Source organism: Herpailurus yagouaroundi, unplaced genomic scaffold (assembly GCF_014898765.1).
Source record: "Herpailurus yagouaroundi ecotype Mexico unplaced genomic scaffold, PumYag 163, whole genome shotgun sequence".
Lineage (NCBI taxonomy): Eukaryota > Metazoa > Chordata > Mammalia > Carnivora > Felidae > Herpailurus > Herpailurus yagouaroundi.
This window is the reverse complement of record NW_024412404.1, coordinates 31,208,975-31,230,281: the sequence shown is the minus strand read 5'-3', so window position 1 is coordinate 31,230,281 and position 21,307 is coordinate 31,208,975. Positions and strand designations below refer to the sequence as shown.

The following is a 21,307-nucleotide window of genomic DNA, read 5'->3' as shown; positions in this document are numbered from 1 at the left end:
AAGGGTACACTGATGGTATGTGTGTATCTGAAGTCACTTAACTCACAAGTCAATGTCTACAGTAGAACAGAGGAAACAAGTAGACTATTTCTCGTCTTGCAAACAAGCTCTGTGCCCAGATGCGGTATCTCTGGTCTCTAGGGGTGTGGAATCTGGGAAGGGGCACAGAAATGCTGTATACGAGCAATTGCATTTGGGATTCAGTGCCCTCTCAGCTCTGCAGTAACTGCTCCTTCATCCCCCTCTCCTGTTATGTAAAGCAAACATGATGAAGTCGTTCTGCTGTTAGGGATTACAGAAGACAGTGACATCAAAGAGACTCTGGCTGAATTTAGAAGGCCTAATATAAAAGAAAAACAAAATGAAGAGAAGGAAACATCTGTAGCATTAAAAACTTGGGAATGCCTGAAGACTGTCATCCATTCCCACTTTCATTTTGCAGATGGGAAAGTAAATGAAGAGAAACTATCTCCCTGCCTCTGCAGGGGCAGATATATGGCTTTAAAGGACAGGCAGACCTTGGCTTGTAACATCAGACCATTCCAGATCTACAAGGTTGTTCAATTTCACTTGGACCATATTTGTTTTCTCTTCACTTCAGCAGTTCACACCCCCACTGCCCCTGCCCCGCCATCATACATGGTTGATATGATGTATACGGACCCACATATTGTTACCATATTGTAGGCCATACGACCACTGGGACCAAGCTTGCTGAAGACAACCTTGAGTTCATACCTACTCCAGTTGGTTGTTGAAAGATTATAAGATTTTATGGGGTAAATATGCATCACTAAGGGCTCCTGATAACTCAAAACACAAGGCTATTCCCTAAGGAACAAAGGGTTTGAACCCCATATTGGGCATCCCAACTTTTAAGACATACACCTGAGACACGATCCCCCAAAACATCTAACTTTGCAAAACCAGTGAGGTTTGTGTTCTAAGACTTACAAAACTCTAACAATCTGCATAACTGCTCTTACAGGACTTCTGGGCTCAGAGGCAGATCATCATTCCCAGGCTTAAAGTGAAGGAGGCTCACCTGCTTATATTAAAACATTATCCTGAGGGGCAGGCATCTAATTTAACACATGCATCTAGAAGCCTGGTGGAACACTCTTCAGGGAGGGAGGCTGGCAGGCAACATCTCTGTGCTCTCCTTTTGCTGTGCTCCAGAACACCAGCACTCCGGCAGGGGTTGGGGGGGGGTACTTTTACATGCGTCTGTTGCCCTGATTTGTGTGGCCTCCATTTAGGGGATGCCTCTTGACTTCCTGGCTCTGGAGGCCAAGAAAGCTTGCATTTCTGGTCCCATGAGGCTGCAGTAATCAATGTCACCCAGAAAGGAGCTCGTACCCCTGTCTGGTACCCCAATTTTTGCAACTGCTACCAGGGGACACCTCCACATCACCTGCCTCTAATGGCCAGTGGGGCGTACTTCCATGGGCCCCCCAGGACTGTAACCAACAGAATATTCAAACAGCTACCACCCCGAAGGCATAGCAGAAGTCAGCAGACCCAGGAACTCAGTCTTTCTGTGAAGGAGGCCTGTTAGGTAATCATCATGACTGTGGCTAGAAGGGCAGGTTTCTAACTCAACATGATAAAGGGGTCAATCCAACAAGAAGATATACATATCCATGTATATTTGTACATATCTATGAACCCAACATTGAAGCACCTAATTATATAAAGCAAATATGAACATACCTAGAAGGAGAAATAGACAGCAACATGATAATAGTAGGCAACTTTAATACCTCACTTACATCAATGGATGGATCATCCAGACAGAAAATCAACAAGAAAATATTGGCCTTAGATGACACATCAGACCAGATGGACTTAACATATGTTACAGAATATTCCGCCCAGAAGAATATACATTCTTCTCAAGTACACATGAAACATTTTTCAAGATAGATCGTATCTCAGGCTGTAAAACAAGTCTTGATAAATTTAGGAGGATTGAAGTCATAGTTCACCTTGATTAACATAGTTTCCCAACTTACTTGAACATGGAACAGTTTTTTGAAGACATGCCTATGTGTGTGTGTATGTATGTATGTATGTATTCATATCCTAAGGACACCAATTGGGGAAACACTGCAATTGTTGCCCAGACACATGCTATTATTGCCTTATAGACTCTTGAGCTTTTGACAGTGGTGTTAGTGTATAAGGTTATGGCTAACATGGATCATACTATTTTCATTTGAAGTCTCGAGGGCACAGCATGGCACCAGGTCACGTCCCCTGCAGAGAGCTCTCTCAGGTTCCCCTTACCCAAGCCTGGGATAGGTTCTCTTCTGCAGAGACACCTGCCGACGTATCTACCACTGCATAACAAATCATCACAAAATTTAGTGGCTGGAAACAACTTACTATATCCGATAGCTCTGGGAGTTGACTGGACTCTGCTGAGCAGCACTTTCTTGGGATTTGTCATGCTGTTGCAGTCATAGAGCAACTGGGGCTGGATCATCTGAAGACTTGACTGGGTGGAGGTCCAAAATGATACCTCCAGTTAACTGGAAGTTGCTACTCATCAGATGAAAGGTCTGCTAGGGCTGTCAACCAGATTACCTACCTGTAATTTCACCACTTGGCTTGGGTTTCTCATTGCACGGTGACTGTGATCTGTGAGAGAACATCGTCTAAGAAATCCAGCCAGAAGCTGGTCTTATAAGGGAGGAAACATTTTCCTTCTACCCTTCTAGGTTTTGTGACTGGTCTAACCATTAAAATAACGTGAGACAGAGTACCAGGAGAAAAACAAATTGAATTATGTACATACTTCCGAAATCCCCCACAAGGTTACGAGGCTCAAAAGGAGACTGGCAGTTGAGGCTTATCTAAAATCTTGAGCTAAGAAAAGGGATAGGGCTCTGGAGCCGCAAATGGAAGGAAGGCCATTCACAAGAAGGCAAGGGGAGGAAATGTTTGGAAAACATCTCTGGTTCTCAATTACACAGATAAGTTTCCTAAGTAAAAAGTTATTTCTGGTGTTAAGTCTCTTTCTGGCACAGGCCCCCTTTTTAATGTAAATTTCCTTTGTAATAGCAGTTAAGCAAGAGGTAAAGAGCTTTTCCTGAGTCTGCTGGGTGTTGGTTACCTTTAGCTCAAAATAATCCTCATGCCAAAGTGGCAAATTTTGGGAAGACTTGTTCTGAACCCCTTCAGTTTCTTAAGCCCTAAGCTGAAATCCCTGAACATCATTCCCATTATGTTCTGTTGGTCAAGTAAGTCACTAAGGCCAGCCTATATCCACAGGTAGAGAAATTAGACTCTACCTAGCTAGACTCTACCCTTCATCTAGACTCTACCTAGATGAAGGGATAGCAAAGAACCTGTAACATTTTCTTTTATACCTATCAAATCACTTGGTACTGTGTATTACAGTTGCTTGTTTACTTGAACTTCTTTCCTATTACACTATCACCTCTTTCATGGTATCGCTGTTTTTGGTGTCCTGGTCATTGCTGTATCTTACTAATTAGGAATCAATGAATGTTGAATAACCAACTGATTGAAGGAGTGAGTGGTGAACAAAGGAAACAAGGAATGTAAGCTGACCTTTACAAAGTTTAACTGTGAAAGTGATATCAATTTGTGAGATTTTTTACATTTTTATTTACCAAAATGAAATACACTTGAGCATATACAGAAAGACAAGAGCTAATAGAGAAACTGAAATTATAAGGAGAACGGAGGGTGGGTAGAGCCACGTTCTTTATGAGATCCGAAGGATAGGATCCAAAACAAGGTGAAGGAATTGGCCTCCTGAAAGAGGAGAATTATCTCCAGTAGCATACAAAGGAGAAAGGAAAGGCTGTGGGTGGTAGAGATAAGCTTGTGAGCAGAGAGGGAAGAACTGGGGGATGAGGTCTGATGTCTGATCCCCTGAAACAATGAAAAATATGGGAAGAAAGTAGACCTGCATTCTAGCTCTAAATTCCCTAATTTCTTCGGTGATTTTTCATTCAATATCGCTACATTGTGCCAACTATGTACACATGATGTAGCACTGTGCTAGTGATTTCCACCAATAGTGGAGTGAGCCTATCAGTCCCCAAACATTTTAAAGGACTCTTCAAACTTGATTATAGAAAATGAGTGATGGGCATTGAGGAGGGCGCTTGTTGGGATGAGCACTGGGTGTTGTATGTAAGCGATGAATCATGGGAATCTACCCTCAAAACCAAGAACACACCTTATACACTGTATGTTAACTAACCTGCTAAATTGACAATAAATTATATTGAAAGAAAACAAAACAAAAGAAAACAAAAGAAAAGAGAAAAAGAATATGAGCTTGGCGCCCGGTTACCTCAATTGGTAGAACATACAACTCTTGATCTCGGGGTTGTAAGTTTGACCCCATGTTGGGTGCAGAGACTACTTAACAATAAAATCTTTAAAAAAATTTTTTAAACCTCACTCTAGTTATTTAAATATACATTATTTAGAAGCAAAATGAATTTGGGGAAAATCCTAATGACCCCACTACTATCATTCACCCTCCTCATGACTCCTATTTACTACCACAAAGTCACAAAGAAATTTACAGTTGACAGTAGCTTAAGAAAGAACAGAGGGAATAAGGAGGGGGGGGTTGTTGAATTTGATTAATAACAAAAGACAGTTTGAAAGTAAAATATATACACTAAATTCCTCCTTCTAGAGCCCAAAGTCAAGAAAAACTTTGCAGTCTCTAATGAACTTATATTTTTCTTTTAATTGGTTAATGAAATAATTTTTTTCTTTTTCCATCACCAATAATATCATCCCTTAACTTAGAATATGATTACAATAATTATCTCATCCTGAGTATTTACATATATACCTCTCCTTTTTGTATCTTATTTCTTGTATTTTAAAAATATTTTTATTGTCTTGCTTATTCAAACTAAGCGTGGAAGTTATTTCAAAATTGCATTGGAGGTATGCAGGGTACACATTCATTTTTAAATAAATGCTCGGCAGAAGTGGTAGAATGATCTGGTCACTAAGATAGTCAATCCATCAGCCCTGAAGCAATACTCATCTTAGTACAGCTCCACCAAGCTGAACAAGTAAGAAAAATGGATGAAATAGCACACTGAGATAGTTGCTATAGGTCATGTAAGAAATTAATTCATGGAGCTATCAAGTGTGGTAAAATGAAGAAATCTTCCAGAATTCTAGACACTACTTGAAACAACTCAAAATGAACTGTTCCCTGCATGATGTCATATCTTCATACAAATATCGGTCTGATCCTATAGAATCCACAAGATATTCTCCATTCAATTATAGGTAGAACAGATCATTTGAGGCTAAGACTGCAAGCTAACTCTAAACATAGAGAAGCAATTATGCATAATTCATGGATTTATGTATTTCGCAACTATTTACGTATTAACCACTATGAACTAGGTACTGTACTGGGAATTAGGGATACAAAGAGACAGAAAAAGACGTGATTTCTCACTTCATGGATCTTAGACAGTAAAAGAGCCAGGTATTTGATAGGAGGGATGGTACATATAGTGGGCTAAATGGTAGCACCAAAGATATGCCCAGGTCCTAATCCTTGGAACCTGTCAATATTACCTTCTATGGCAAAAGATGTGATTAAGTTAAAGATCTTGAGAGAAGGAACTTACCCTGAATTACCCAAGTCAAGCCTACATGCAATCACATATGTCCTTATTAAAGCAAGGCGGAGAAAGAGAAAACGGATGCCCAGAGGAGAAGATAATGTAAAGATGGAGGCAGAGACAGGACACCTGGGTGGCTCAGTCAGTTAGGCATTCAACTTCAGCTCAGGTCATGATCTCACGGTCCATGAGTTCAAGTCCCATGTTGGGCTCTGTGCTGACAGCTCAGAGCCTGGAGCCTGCTACAGATTCTGTGTCTCCCTCTCTCTCTGCCCCTCCCCTACTCATGTTCTGTCTCTCTCTCTCTCTCTCTCTCTCTCTCTCAAAAATAAACAGTAAAAAGAAAAAAAGATGGAGGCAAAGATTAGACTGGCAGCCACAAGCCAAGGAACACAAAGGAATGCCTATAACTGCAAGAAACTAGAAGAGACCCAGATCAGATTCTGCCACAAAGCCTACAGAGAGAGTGCAACTCTGTCAACATTTTGATTTTCAGACACTGGCCTCCAGAACTGTGACAAAAAAATTGCTCTTGTTTTAAGCCACCAAAGTGGAGGTCATTTGTCCCAGACACTAATGCAGTATACAGATTACTATATAGTTGCAATTTGTGATAAGTATCAAAAATGAAATACACAGGATAATGTAAGAGTGTAACATAGAAATCTACTTCACATTGAGTGTAGTGGGGTGGGAACCATGGGGAACAAAGTAATTACAGACTCAGCATGTGGAATTTTGGGTGACTAATCATAATGCTAAACAGAGGCCCATATTGGTATGCAGCAAAAAGAGCAAAAATATATATATATATAAAGAGCAAAAATAATACTACCGTGCTCTCAACACAATACAATGAAACTAGTAGACAGTAACAAAATGTAAGACCCCAAAACAAAAAGGTTTCCCACCTGGCCTACATAAATAAATAAATAAACAATGTGTGTTAAACAACCTTTGTGACAAAGGAGAGATACAAAACAAAACATATCCGAACTTGTAGGGTATAGGGGCCCCTGGGTGGCTCAGTCGGTTAAGCGTCTGACTTTGGCTCAGGTCATGGTCTCACGGTGAGTTTGCGCACCGCATCAGGCTCTCTGCTCTCGGCACAGAGCCTGCTTTGGATCCTCTGTCCCCCTCTCTCTCAAAAATTAAAAAAATAATTAAAAAAAATAAAAGAACTTGTTGGGTATAGCTGTAAAAAAATGCTGAGGAGGGGCGCCTGGGTGGCTCAGTCGGCTTAGTGACTGACTTCCGCTCAGGTCATGATCTCATGGTTCGTGGGTTTGAGCCCCGTGTCAGGCTCTGTGCTGAACGCTTGCTCAGAGCCTGGAGCCTACTTCAGATCCTGTGTCTCCTTCTCTCTCCCCCTCCTCTGCTTATGCTCTGTCTCACTCTGTCAAAACTAAATAAATGTAAAAAAAATTTTTTTTAAATAAATAAAATGCTGAGGACAATTTCTAGCATTAAATAAAATTTTAAAATAAAACAGCTAAACACATAATTCAAAAAGCAATACACAGAACAGCAAATGATAACAAAAGACACCAGAAAGAAGTAATTAATAAATATAAAAGAATTTAATGCTAGAAAACAAAACTGACAGTCAGTAGGTGAATCAATCAATCAATCAGTGTTGGAGGAAGGGGAAATCAGCAAAATGTGTAACAATTTCTGACTTGATTTTTTTAATGGTAAAGTGAAGAATGTACAAAAATAAGTAACAGAAAGAAAGATACAACTGCTGATACGTATTTTAAAAATCCCAAACGAAACTCTACTAAAGACAGAAATTACGAACCAATTTTCATTTTTAAAAAATGAGAGTGTTTTCAAAAAACTCCTTTCCAAAAAAAAAAAAAAAAAAGGAAGGAAAAAGAAAAGAAAAAAAGAAACAAGGGCCTGAATGGTTTCACAGGAAAATTCTGTGAAATATTAAAATAAATTAATCCTAAAGGTGTTTAAATTGTTCTAGAGTCTAGAGAGGAGAAAAAGGGAAAGGGCCCAAATTCTTTTTAAGAAGTGAATATAGGGGTGCCTGGGCAGCTCAGTCGGTTAAGTGTCTGACTTTAGCTCAGGTCATGATCTCATGGTCGGTGAGTTCGAGTCCCACATCAGGCTCTGTGCTGACAGCTCAGAGACAGAGTCTGCTTCAGATACTGTGTCTCCCTCTCTCTCTGCCCCTCCCCCACCTCTCCCTCCCTCCCTCCCTCTCTCCTCTCTCTCTCATTCTCTCAAAAAATAAATAAACGTTAAAAGAAAACAAGCGACTATAATACTGCTACCAAAACCAGATAAAGATGGCACTAGGCAAATCTGACTTATGAATACTGATACCAAAAAAAAAAAAAAAAAAAAAAAAAACTTACATAAAATACTAGCAAAGAGAATCCAAAATTACAATTAAAAAAATAAGTCATTACCAAGTGGAATTAATTTCAGAATATAAAGAGGTTTTGACATAAGGGAATTCATTAATATAATTGGCAATATTAATAGAAAGAAAGAGAACACCTATTTCCACAGGTGATGAAGGACCTTTGTGTTGCTGGTGAAGCTTTGCCAAATTAGTGTCCTATGAATATACGTTCTAGAATTCAGATCAGAGGAGAGCACTACAGATCTCTGCAGGTATCACCAAGATGAGAAAAGGTTGCTGACACTTTAGAAATTAAAAAGTGAATTCAAAATCATCTAAAACTCTTCTAGATATCATAGAAGTCACAAAAGTCAACACATACAAGAAAAAATGAGCAAATATGTTCTGAGAGGTAGTCGAATCTCAATAGAGTACTGTCTCTCGAGACAAAACAAAACCCAGTCTAAGTTGCATTCAAGGCATACAAGGCGCAGGGAAATAAAATCTCATAAGCCTTAGCATGAGTCAAACCCTTTTCGGGGTAGTGTCTATGTAGGTTAGGGGTCATGGACGGAGCACTGGAATGAGAATCAGGACCTGGGTTCCAGCTCTGCCTCTGTTACACTGCTGAGCTGTGTGATCTTCAGCTGGTCACCTCCCCTCTCTGGGCTTCAGGCTCTTCACTTGTAAGGAAATCCCTTAGATCTCTTCTAGCTCTTAAATGGTGTATTTCCAAATTCTGTGTTTAAAGGAAACTAAGAAACATTATTAGCAAGGCAATAAGCAAAGTGAAAGGAGAGAGGGAAATCGGTTTGATATATTGTTTAGTCTGGAATAGGAAGACGAAAGGGTAAGATAACTGTCCTTGATAGCATTCTTCCATTTCCAAAATCACCATAGCAAAAGAAAGTGGGCTTTCTGAAGTGTGTAGGCTCAAGGAAGAAATGAATTCTAAGTACAGTTATTTGATCCTCAGACTGAAGAGTTAAGCTCTGGGTACAACTAGTTCCCCACGGCTCCTTGAACTTTCCGTCTAAGGTACCCCTAGCACTTGACAAGAATGAAAGCCCACCCCAAAGAGAATCAAGGACACAGGGCCAGGGCAGTAAAATCAAAAAGACTTTAGAATCTCCTGATTCGTTGTAAACTGTGAAATACTATTAAAAAATCCATTTCAGGGGCGCCTGGGTGGCGCAGTCAGTTAAGCATCCGACTTCAGCCAGGTCACGATCTCGCGGTCCGTGAGTTCGAGCCCCGCGTCAGGCTCTGGGCTGATGGCTCGGAGCCTGGAGCCTGTTTCCGATTCTGTGTCTCCCTCTCTCTCTGCCCCTCCCCCGTTCATGCTCTCTCTCTCTCTCTGTCCCAAAAATAAATAAAAACGTTGAAAAAAAAATTCCATTCCATAATATTCAGATGTTTGTCTTAATTATAAGCCATGTTTTTAATTGTCAAACCTAGAAAATGCTCTTCGTTTATCCTGTGGCTCCCTTACTCCCAGCACTCCCCCTGGAATACCTCTCAGTGCACCCCAGTGTACCCCAGTGTGGGAACCCACAACCGGAAGAAATAGGACTAGGCCACTCATAGGCTGGGCAGAATCCCATGGGGATAAGGACAAAAAGGAAAGCTCAGAGGCAAAGTGATAACTGGGTCCTCTCCTATGAGGAGTCTGAGAAGTTATTTTCAGCTCCCACTTATTCACGCCTGGGACCTCTGTGGTAGCCACTTGTACCTCTGAAGCTTGTGTTCACACAGCTTGTCCTCAGAAACAAATCCCAATAGTGTCCCATTGGGGTTTGAAGGAAATAACAACTCCAAAAGTTGCAAATTGTAACATCTAGGACCCTCCCTGCCCTCTTATGCTCCATCTCCCTATTCAAATGTATTTAATTCAACCAGGAAAACTTCCCACTGAAGTTCTGATGGACACTTAAGAAATTTTGAGCCCTTTAGACTGATTGCATTCCACCACCTTAATGAAGATAATAAGCCTTTTAACCAGCCGAGAACACTTCATCAGGAAGGCCATGCCCAGCTGACCTTGAACAATCTTTGGCTGTGGCTGGATTCCAGTCTCTTGACAGTGAAATGAGGAGTCTGGAAAATTCTTTTCTAAGATCTCTTCCCTAAGTGCTCACATTTGTGCTATAGAGAGTCTACCCTCAACCCCTTCTCACCGCCCATCCCCCCCACCCCCAGCATATGTACATAGCACACCTACTTCAGGTGACAGAGGTGGGCATATGGCCCAGGTTAGGCCAATCATAGTACCCCAATCCCTGATTACATGAGCAGTCCAAGGAGAGGCCACCTGACTAATCCCAGAGCCCTTCCCTGAAATTTTTCAAGTAGAAGCTGAAAGAGAGAGATGCACTGTTTCCTCACTGGTTTCCAAGCTGTTAGAATACGGCCCTGGAAGTTGCCAGTAGCCGTGATCGGTGCCACAAAGGGAAAGCCATTTGACAACAGAAGAAAATCAGACCAACAAGCAGAGAGAAGAGACAGGCAAGGGTAAACTGATGGTTTTCAAGGCCTAAGTTTTATTTATTGATAGAAATGACTTCGATTTCTTTCTTCAGCTCCACAAGCTACTCCTGGTGTCGAGAAATGCAGTCTCATGCATGTCATTTGTCAACTCCAATCCAGCCACCTAAGAATAGGCCTTGGTCCTGGAACACTTCCCTGCCAAGAGATAAAGAGTCCCCACAGCCTGTGCTGGATTTATCACTTTGCGTGGGAATAACTTACCCTGTTTCAGACTGAATGTGTACTCCTTTGTCTTGCTTAAGCATGTGTGTTAAATGGCACCTGGCCAACCCCACTATTACATCTGTCCACCTTGGGGAGGAGATGGAATCCTTCTACCACAGCACAGGAGTGAGTACAAGTCAATTGCCCTGTGTTGGTGCTAGGAGGACCCCGTTGGCCGTGGGGGACGGGTTGGCCGTGGAGGACTAGCTCCAACTATTGGAGCTCATCTCCCTCTGCCTCTTCTCTGGGGAGTGAAGTGATGTTCCATCCGGTGCTGGATGTTGTTTTCCTTGGAGACTCCAATACCAAAATGCAGTTGGTAGCAGTATTGGGGTTTCTGCTCCTGATAACAGGCAACAGACGTCCTTTGCCTGACACATACCCCTTCCTAGAAATCCCATTTTGGCTTTGGAGTAGATTAAGTCAGTCTGTGTCACTTACAACCAAAAGAATCCTGGTGGACATACCTATCCTTCTTTAGTGATCTCACGGCTTCTCGAACTCTGACGGAACTAAGGGTGGGTTCTCTCTAATTGGAAGGAAGATTCACCTATGCACCTGCTAGGTGTAGAGGTTAATCAAGATAACATTAATAATCCTAATGACTCTCATTTGTTGAGAACTTACCATAGATCAGCACTTTCATGTATTAGCACATTTGAATCCCCACAGCTCTGCCAAGTAGGTAATGTTATAAATTACGTTTTACATATAAGGAAACTGAGGCTTGGGGAGGTTCCCTAACTTACTCAAGTTCATACAGCTCACAAATAGTAGAGCTAAAACACAGATATTCCTCATTTCAGAGCCTTGGCGTCCAGCTACTACTTTATACTGCACTCAAGGCACCTGTGTGCGGTGGTCCCATCATTCTAGTGTTAATAATATGAAGAAGTTTGAATCGTTCTCTGTAGATATGGTAGCAACCCCCAGGAAAGGAACCTCAGTGAGTTGGGGTGGCCCTTTAGCTGCGTAATTCCTTTCTCTTTAACTTCTACCAAAACAAAAAACCAACCAACCAACCAACCAACACGCAGTCCCTTACTTTGGCCCAGAGGGGTTCCGAGGTTTTTGCAGGTTGATATATGTTCAGGCCAAATAGAAATAAACAAGATTCAAAAGGCCATTATTGTTTGCAGGCCAAACTCTGTCCTTATTTAGAGGAAGTATTGAAATTAAATATTGGAATCCTGAGACACTGTTATTTTATTCCAAGTCAGTTTTTTCTGTCATCTACTTTTGGAAAGATGACTCTCAAGAGAATGTGGAACATCTAGTTGAGTGTTTTCTGTAGGAAGTATTGGGAGTAATCAGAGTGGTTTTAAGCCAAAGAGAGAGCTTTGCTCCGAGCCAAGTGTCCTGAAATGATTCCAGTGATTTACTGTGCTTTAAGTCCTACATCCTAACACCAAGTTAAATTAACAGAATGAGATAAAATGGAAGTATCTGTCTATATATTCAGGGTGTGTATGCCTGTTATTTGTATATAATATATAATCCTCCTGTTACCTTACCGTCTTTGCTACAGCCAATAACTCAATAATAACTTTATGCCAGCTGAGGGGACCATAAATGGCAGACCTCAGTATATTTTACGCTACATTAGTGCATTGCTTCAGCCAGCTAATGATCCTGACTTCCCAGCCTACCTCCTTCATTAATGAATCTGAATTTACAGGCAACAGTTTTCTCCTAGAGCACAGAGCAGCTCCTGTGGCCCAGAATATGTTGTAGCTTCACACCTAAATCAGTCACAGGTATGGGACCTTCACAATTTGGAAACTAATCCCCTTAACTTTTTCGGTTCTCATAACAGCTTTCTCCTTAGTGATAAATGAGCTATTCATTTAGAACCTTTCTCTTCCTACCTTTTTCCTAGCACTGCAGCTCTAATTAATTGTCTAAAACCTGTTTTCCTCATTAGACTATAAGGCACAAGGGAGTTGGAATCAAATCAATCTTGTTCATAGAATCTAGCACAGTGCCTGGTACACAGTAGATGCTTGCTAAACATTTGGGTGTGGTTTTTACCATGTTGTGATGGTAAAAAATGCTGGATCACATTAACAGTCCATTTAAAAATATATCTGTGGGGGGCCCCTGAGTGGCTCAGTTGGATAAGCCTCCGCCTTTGGCCCAGATCATGACCTCATGGTTTGTGAGTTTGAGCCCCGCATCGGGCTCACGGCTGTCAGCGCAGAGCCTGCTTCGGATCCTCTGTCTCCCTCCCTCTCTGCCCCCCACCCCCATGCTCGCTCGCTCTCTCTCTCTCTCTCTCTCTCTCTCTCTCAAAAATTAACATAACAAAATACATCTGTGGTCTTACTAATCCTGTCAACAGCCATTTAGCGCCTATCATGTACTACCCACGGTGCGGGGGGGGAAACCAACATAAGTAAGACCCTCTCTTCCCTCAAGCTATTCACAAGTTTAGGAGTAACGAGCCCATTGTAGCAGCTATAATCCAAGGTGAATAATGTGGATGCTGTGAAAGATGTACAGAACAAGTGCTGCAGGAGTTCAAAAGAGGCAACAGATATTGTACCTCATTGTTGCAATATGGGAAGGAGAAGGTGGCTTTTAAATGGAATAGAGAGGATGGCTAGGAATTCGAAGATGGGAAGAAAGGAAAAAACTAACCAGAGGGGACAGCAGGGAACAAAGCCGGAGAAGTCAGAAAAGATGCAGGATGTTTTCAGGAAGGTCTGGCTAGCAGAAAGTTTGGGTGGTCTGTGGGGAGCAGCAGTGACAGTGTGGGGGTAAAGTTAGAGCTACATGTGGAGGCCCTGTATGTAGGGCAAGGAGTGAGGAGCCCGGGTGTAACCCAGATGCACACAGCATCCTGCATGATAATGGCCTATAGGAGACCACAGTCATCCTCAAAGCCTTGTTAGACCTGGATGGCCCTGGTTTGCCCTCAGTTGCTCCTTTCGGTAACAATGTTTTTTCTTAAAGCCAGACACCTCTGCTTCCTTCCCCACCAGCAGCAGTATCATTGCCTTTCTTTTCTGTTTTCAAACTTACTGTAGTTCTCAACTCCTGGATGCCTCCCATGAACGGTGAAAAACTCCCTGGTTTTTTTTGTTGTTGTTGTTGTTTCCTTGAATTGCTGTGCTCATAGTTTCCTTGGAGACAGGGAAGGGCTCACCGTGGGTCAGGCACGGAGCTGCCGGCCTTCGTAAGTTTGGCTTCTTTTAATTCTCACAACGGGCTAATCACTCGGATACTATCACCGTTCTCCTTCCGGAGATTTAAAAAGTGAGGTCAGACGGCTGGTGAGAATCAGAGATGATTCAAAGCCGGTGTGTCTGCTTCAAAAGCTGAACCCGATCACTATACCCTTTTGGTTCTCTTAAAGCGCTCATTCCTAGCAGCTTCCCATCAAAATGTGGTGCTTTGACAGTGGTTTTCCATGTCCCTGCAATTATCTCCACACATGAATGGGATTTATTTGACTATATAAAGAGAGAAAATCTTACTGCAAATAAATTGGCTTATTCTGCCTGTTACACAAAGGATGCCACACTGGCCCTGCTGTTCGCACTGTCAAAGATTATTTTTAAGTCCAGGAAATTTTTCAGATCTCAAGTGCCGCCTTTAATTTCCCCCAAACCGAATAACAGCAACCGCCTTGCTTCCAACAAAAATAGAATGACAGAATTACGTTTGCTTCTGGTTTTTATTTTTTGAGATTATATCAGAAAACACAGAGGGAAACAATAGTCTCAGAGTAAATTAGGCAACAGTGCTAGATAATACATTTCTGAAAAGTAGTGGAAACATAGCCCTGTTAAATAAATATATATTGATGCAGTCACTTATTTATTCCTTATGCACTAGAAACACAAAAGGCTATCAACAAAATGTAATAACCGATTTGAACATAATACCTGGTTTGCTGTATTCCCTCAGTCACTGACATGAGAGAGAAATCCAATCCTGAAATACAGGTTTACCATTGGAAACCAGATGTATTTTATTAAGATAATGCTTTCAGCTGACAAAGCAGATGATGCTCAGTGTGAATCAAAACTTCAAATATTTACTATCTAAAGTGTAGTAGGTTTGTCACAAGATAGCTTTGTGAATCAGGAATTCCAAATGTTAAGGGGGATTCTCGGACTCTGGTGACCAAACATGCGTGGACATCAGGTTAGCCTCACACCTTGAGTTCACGTTATGGTTAGCCCTCGAGGCAGGGACCAGAATGGTGTCTTTTCTGAAAGAATTCTTCAGAGAAGGTAAGAATTTCCTATTTTGTCAGAGTCCAGAGTCAAGACACCCTCGGGAAATAATGACAAATGATTGATAACATTTCTCCAGCAATAGCGTGCTGGCAGAGGGCTGAGAAACAGGGCTGAGAAGCAGCTCTGACCTGGGCAGGGCACCCAAGTTTAAGATCCTACCTGAAGATCTCCTGAGGAATAAGCTTTAGTGCCCTCGCCTGACAGTTGCAGTCACAGAGGTCAATATCTAATCAAGCACGGGAAAGCGCTCTGTGGATGTTATTGTGTAAGACAGGTGTTTGCTGCCCATCTGTGTTCAGTCTCCAGTTTGGCTGACCATGTTCACTAGCTGGAGTGAGCCCCAATCTTTCCAGAGTTCTAGGGAGTGCGTTCATCTCACGCTTTTCTATGCCTCTTGCCTTGATTGATTGATTGATTGATTGATTGAGGTCATTTTGTATTTATTCACATCATCTTGAGTTGGATGCTTGGTCCATTAATTTTTCGTCTTCCTTATCTCTGAATATGGGCTTTTAAGTCTATGATGTTGTCTCCTAAAATACCTATTTAGCTGCATTCTCAGGTTACTGCGTCTGCATTCCAGTCCATGCTAAATATTTCATAACTTCCGCTTAGTTTTCTTCAACCCGTTAAGTATTTTGAACTGGGGTGCTGGGTTTCCAGTTGTATTTCAGTGAGGGAGAAAGTTCTGACTCTGGCCATTTTTAAAATTGACCTCTGATTTATTACGTTGTGATTTAAAAATATAGTTAAGTAAAATATTCTTTGGAATTTGTTGAGACTTCCTTTGTTGTGGTCAGTTTTTTTTTTTATTTAAAAAAATGTTTTTGAATGTTTATTTTTGAGAGAGAGAGAGAGAGACAGAGAGCGAGTGGGGGAGGGGCAGAGAGAGAGAGAGAGAGAGAGAGAGAGAGACAGAATCTGAAGAGGCTCCAGGTTCTGAGCTAGCAGCACAAGAGCCCAGCGCGGGACTCGAACCCGCGAACCATGAGATCATGATGTGAGCTGAAGTCAGGCACCAACCAACTGAGCCATTCAGGTGTCCCAAATGTGGTCAGTTTTTTAAAAGCTGTTTCATGTTTGCTGTGGGCCCTGCCTTCCTTCTCCTCCTCCTCTTCACCCTGGTAATATATGGGTGAGGTGGGGAGTGGGGACCCCCAAATATGTATCAGCCCAACAGCCCTAAGTCTCCTTTATTATTAGGAAACAAAAAAACCCCAATAAAACAACAAAAAATGGCATCATGAATATGAACAGCATTGTCAGATGAGTTCGTTGAAGTGGGGTTTTTTTGTACTGTATTCTCAAATTTAATAGATTAATGTGTCTTGTAAACATAAAAAGAAAAACCTCTAAAAAATAAAAAAATAAAAGCTGTTTCATGTTTGCTTAAGAAGAATGTGGGGGCGCCTGGGTGGCTCAGTCGGTTGAGCATCCAACTCTTGGTTTCGGCTCAGGTCATGATCCCACGGTTCATGCAATGGAGCCCTGTGTTGGGCTCTACGCTGATAGCTCAGAGATTGCTTGCAATTCTCTCTCTGTCTCTCTCTGTCCCCCTCCCCTGCTTTCTCTCTCTCTCTCCCTCCCTCTCTCTCTCTCTCTCTCTCTCAAATAAATAAGTAAATAAACTTTAAAAAAATGAATGTAAATTTTCTATATGTTGGGTGAAGGAATCTGTGTGTTTGTATCTATTAAGTAAAACTTGCTAATTGTGTTGTTCAATTTGGTTGTTGACCAAAATTTCATCTTGGTCTTTCCTCATCTTGGTCTTTCAGTTTCTAAAATCTTCTACTTGGTAGCTACATTAATTTTGTCTTGCAGTTCTGTTAAATATTGCTTTATATATTTTTAAGATGTATTGTTCAATGCATACAAAGTCATTGTTGCCATACAAGCCATGCAATATGCAGTACTTTCGTGTCGCACTGTTTTTAACTTCGAAAATGGTTATTTATTATTAATGCCTACTTACATTGATCTCAACATGTTTTATGACTTCTTACCTGATTGTCAATTCTTTCTTGCCTAGCTTTTTATTTTACAATAATTTCAAAATTACAGAAAAGTTGCAGGTACAAAGAGCTCACAAATACCTTTCACCCAGATCCCACACTTCTTACCAGGCAACTATTTTTGCTTTACGTAAGTTATTTTTTTTAAGGTATCACCTCACACCTGTTAGAATGGTTATTTTGCAAAAGATAAGAGGTAAACTGGCAAGGACATGGAGAAAAAGAAATCTTATACCCTGTTGGTGGATATATAAATTGGCATAGCCATTATCAGGAACAGCATGGTAGTTCCTCAGAAAATTAAATACAGAACTACCATGTGATCCAGCAATCCCACTCCTGGGTTGGTATCTAAAGGTAGGAAATCAGTATCTCCAAGAGATTCCTGCACTCACTCCCATATTCATTGCAACCTTATTCACAATAGCCAAGGTGTGAAAACAACCTAAGTGATTATCTATAGATGAATGTATTTTTTTAAAAAAACTGAGATTACACACACACACACACACACACACACACACACACACACACACACACACTGGAATATTACTAAGCCCTGAGGAAGAAGGAAGTCTTGCCATTTGTGACAACACGGATGAACCTTGAGGGCATTAGGCTAAGTGGAATAAATCAGAGAAAGACAAATGCTATATCAGTTGTATGTGGAATCTAAAAAAGCCAAACTCATAGAAACAGAGAGTGGAATGGTGGTTCCCAGAGGCTGGGTTTGGGGCGGGGAGGGTGGGGGGGAATAGCAGATGTTGGTCAAAGGACACAAACTTTCAATTATAAGTGAATAGGTTCTGAGGATTTAACAAACAGCATGGTGACTGTAGTTAAAAATACTGTATTGTATACCTAAAAGTTGCTAAGAAAGTAAATCTTAAATGTTCGCAGGTATACAAAAAAATAGTAATTTTGTGAGGTGATGGAGGCGTTAACTAAACCCTACTGTGGTCATCATTTTACAGTATATAAGTGTATCAAATCAACATGCTATATACCTCCAACTTACACAATGTTATATTTCAATTATACCTCAATAAAGCTGGGGGTAGGGGGAGGCATACCCTGTCAGTTCAATGAATGGCTTCCTTTACTGGATCTCTTTTAAATGTTGCGGGGAGGATTGTGTGCTCATTTTGAGGACCCATTTAAAAGTACTTAATGAAAATTCATTATGTTTATATCCTGTGTCTCCCAGGGGGAAAAAAACACAAATGCACAAAGAGACATGATAAAAATATAAAATTAATTTTAAAAATATTTACTGCAGCACTCTGTAATAGAAAGTCTGACATCCCCTAGATGTTCACCGATAGGAAATGAAAACCAAAATGTGATATATGTAAATGACGGGGTCGCAATACTAAATGTAAAAAATTATGAACCAGAATAAGATGTTTAACACAATAACATTTATTGTAAGTAAAGACACGAGAGTGGATGCCTTTGATGGGGAGACATGAAAATTGGGACCGGGGATGATTAGTAAAGGAAACTAAATAAATAAAAAGAGATATAGATGAATGTATGATAGCTTTCCACACACCCAGAATTACAAGTAACCCAATTTTGTGCACCTGAGGTTCATTTTTTAAAAAATGAAGTGCAGCCACTAAAAGAACACAAATATAAAACCATCTGCTTAGAAGCTGCTGGTGCCAGGCCCATGGGAGCAGGCTTGCCGTAAGTGATGAAGACACAGCCAGCACTTTCCTGCTTCACTCCCATGCCAACTCACCTCATTACAGCATCGACCATTTTTACTAATTTAGGACATGATATGAGAGAGGTGTTCTTCATTCCTGAGCCGTATACTCAAACTGAAATGATAATACCACAGCCAAGCACTTAGCAAAATAAGTCTAGGGTAAAGACCTGGGAATCAAGTTTGTTTGGCCATCGCAATGTTATGGAAGCTTCTAATTTTAGAGAAAATATTTAGAATGTCAACCTCAGATCACCAGTCCAAACATTTAATTTCCTACCAAAACTTGGGAGTGTTCAAGTAGGTGGAATTTTATGATTACAATGAAAAACAAACAAACAAACAAACAGTTGGACAAATAAAATTTCAGCTTCCAGTAGCCAAAAAGAAGCCTTACTTATTAGTATGCTTTCCTCTGGAGCTCATAGCACATAGCTGCACACTTACCTGCTTACACTGAAGGACAATGGCTAACCAGCACAGGAAGCGGGAAAGCAGCCTCGTGGTTCTCCCCTCCTTTTTGGCCCATCTGTCCCTACTCACGGATCTCATGGCAGTTTTCTGACCTCTTTCTGCCCCAAAGCTGCTTGCTGGTTATTCCTGTCATTTGGTTTAATTGAAATCCATTCCCGACCTGATCTTTCCCCCAGTTGGCATAGAAACCTTGGACTCTGAACTTGGCCCACATCACATAGGCCTACATGTCCCTAAAATAAATAACTCTACTCATGAATACTTTGCAAAATCTACTACATCCCAGCCTCCCCCAATTCCTAAACCTAATTCTATTCTTCACTGCCCACCATCTGGCCTCAACAAATTGGCCGACAATTTTTCTCTGTTACAATGCATATGTGCCCAAGTTTGGGTTTTGTTTTAATTATCAAACTTGGAGAGTTAGGATTTAAAGAAGATGCGTTTGAGACTGTGTGTACAATGTTTCTCACTAATGATTCCCCACTCTCGCTAGACAAGAAGAAAAGAAAGAGTTTAAAGGACGTAATGCAATTTAAAGTTGAGACAGTGGCTCAAACACATCACGGATGAAAAGTAATCAGACATTCTCCTCTGTCTGGGTCTTAAGAGAAAATAAGCCAGTGAAAAATAAAGCCTATGCATGCACACATGAGCATACCCACATTTCCTCCCTGATGTGGCAACCTTGGAAGTGTGGGCCAGTGAGAAGCCGGGCTACAGAAGTTGGGGTGGGGAGATATGGGTTGGGCTCTACAGTTGCTTTTGCTGGCTTCCTATCAAGGCTATGCCCTAGGCCCACCCTCCTTCCCCATGACTGGAAATATGAGCACCTGCCCTTCTAGAAGAAACACTGGCTTTCTAACTCCCGTAGCCTGTATCATTCACAAGAAGATGTGTCCTCCACACCTGTGAGAGCCTTTGACACTGGGCATTGTTTCCATCCCTATCTTTCCTTTTTTAGGTTTCCAATAAATGGGGTTCCTTTCCTGTTTTTAAGTGCATTGGGTCAAAGGACGCTTGGATAAATTGAGCCATGCAGGCGAGCTCAACAGAAATAAAATAAGTTGCAAACTATTAACTTTAATGCCCCCAAATCTATTACACGGTGTGCGTGTCAACACAGCCTGAATCAGTTCAGTTTTGTCTTCCGCTTCCTCGGGCCTTCACTGCCTTTGGGGGGGTTCTAGGTGCAACCCGCCAGTCCTGCCCTGGAGAACACAAAGTGATCTGCAGCCTCTAGGCAGTGCCCAGTTTACCCTGAGACTTGTCCCAGTTTTAGACAACGCAAAAGCCTACATCCTCACCTGTGGGGCGCATGTTCCTTTCTCCTCTCTTATAATGGGCTGTACCGGAGAGGCAGTCTTCTTTTCCTCCGAGTTTGCTACACGTGTATTCCGAGGAGGGCATGAGCCCTAGCAGATTTCCCCTCCGCTTCCCTCTGCAAGTCTGAGCGTGAGAGAGGAGGGTCTGTGCCATTCATTTGTTTGTTCATGCATTCATTTACTCAACACCACTTAGCAACCTGATACGTGACTGGTTCTTTGCCCGGTTGCTGGGTGTACAAAGAGGAAAAGCAACACAGAATGCTGTGGCTATGTGATTGTCTGTTTACAGTCCATCTCTTGGCATGCGGAACCTAAACTTGTTTCTGATGATAGTTTACTTAACATCCTGCTAGATCACAATGCTCTACACATAAGCACAATTCAAGGAACTTTGTGTGGGTGCCAATTGCACAGAAACCAGTGTGTTCATTAAGGGGATTCCAGTGACTTTTTTGAACTAGCAAGGCAGAGGACCAAAAAGCATCCTGGAGTAATCCTGATGGAAACAAGAGCCCTGGATGCCAGTCAGTCTCTTCTGTTTGGCAGACCTCCGCTCTGAAACTTGGAAGCCAGGGTCTCCCTTCAGGAGGGATGTGTGTTTATTTTTCTGCCGCAGGACTGTGTAAATGCTTTGTGTTCAGACTGTTCTGTGACTTCAAAGAGATCTGGGAAGGCAGAGTTAGAAGGGTCAGCTTTCAAACTGCAGTTTGAGGATAATATTTTGAAGGAGCTCTACATGAAAGGAAAGGCAAACCTTGGGAAATGTTGTGAAAATAT

The 21,307-nt window shown here is 41.5% G+C and overlaps 1 long non-coding RNA gene across 1 annotated transcript in view; it reads right to left on the bottom strand.

Moving 5' to 3' along the window:
- Positions 1 to 20,644, bottom strand: part of LOC121036979 (uncharacterized) — a 32,846-nt gene extending 12,202 nt beyond the window's left edge. Inside the window, exons 1-2 of the long non-coding RNA XR_005793554.1 lie at positions 20,510 to 20,644; positions 2,389 to 2,500 (exon numbers count right to left, since the gene is read on the bottom strand). This is a non-coding gene — a long non-coding RNA (uncharacterized LOC121036979). The remainder of the gene's footprint in view (positions 1 to 2,388; positions 2,501 to 20,509) is intronic.
- Positions 20,645 to 21,307: the final 663 nt, after the last annotated feature.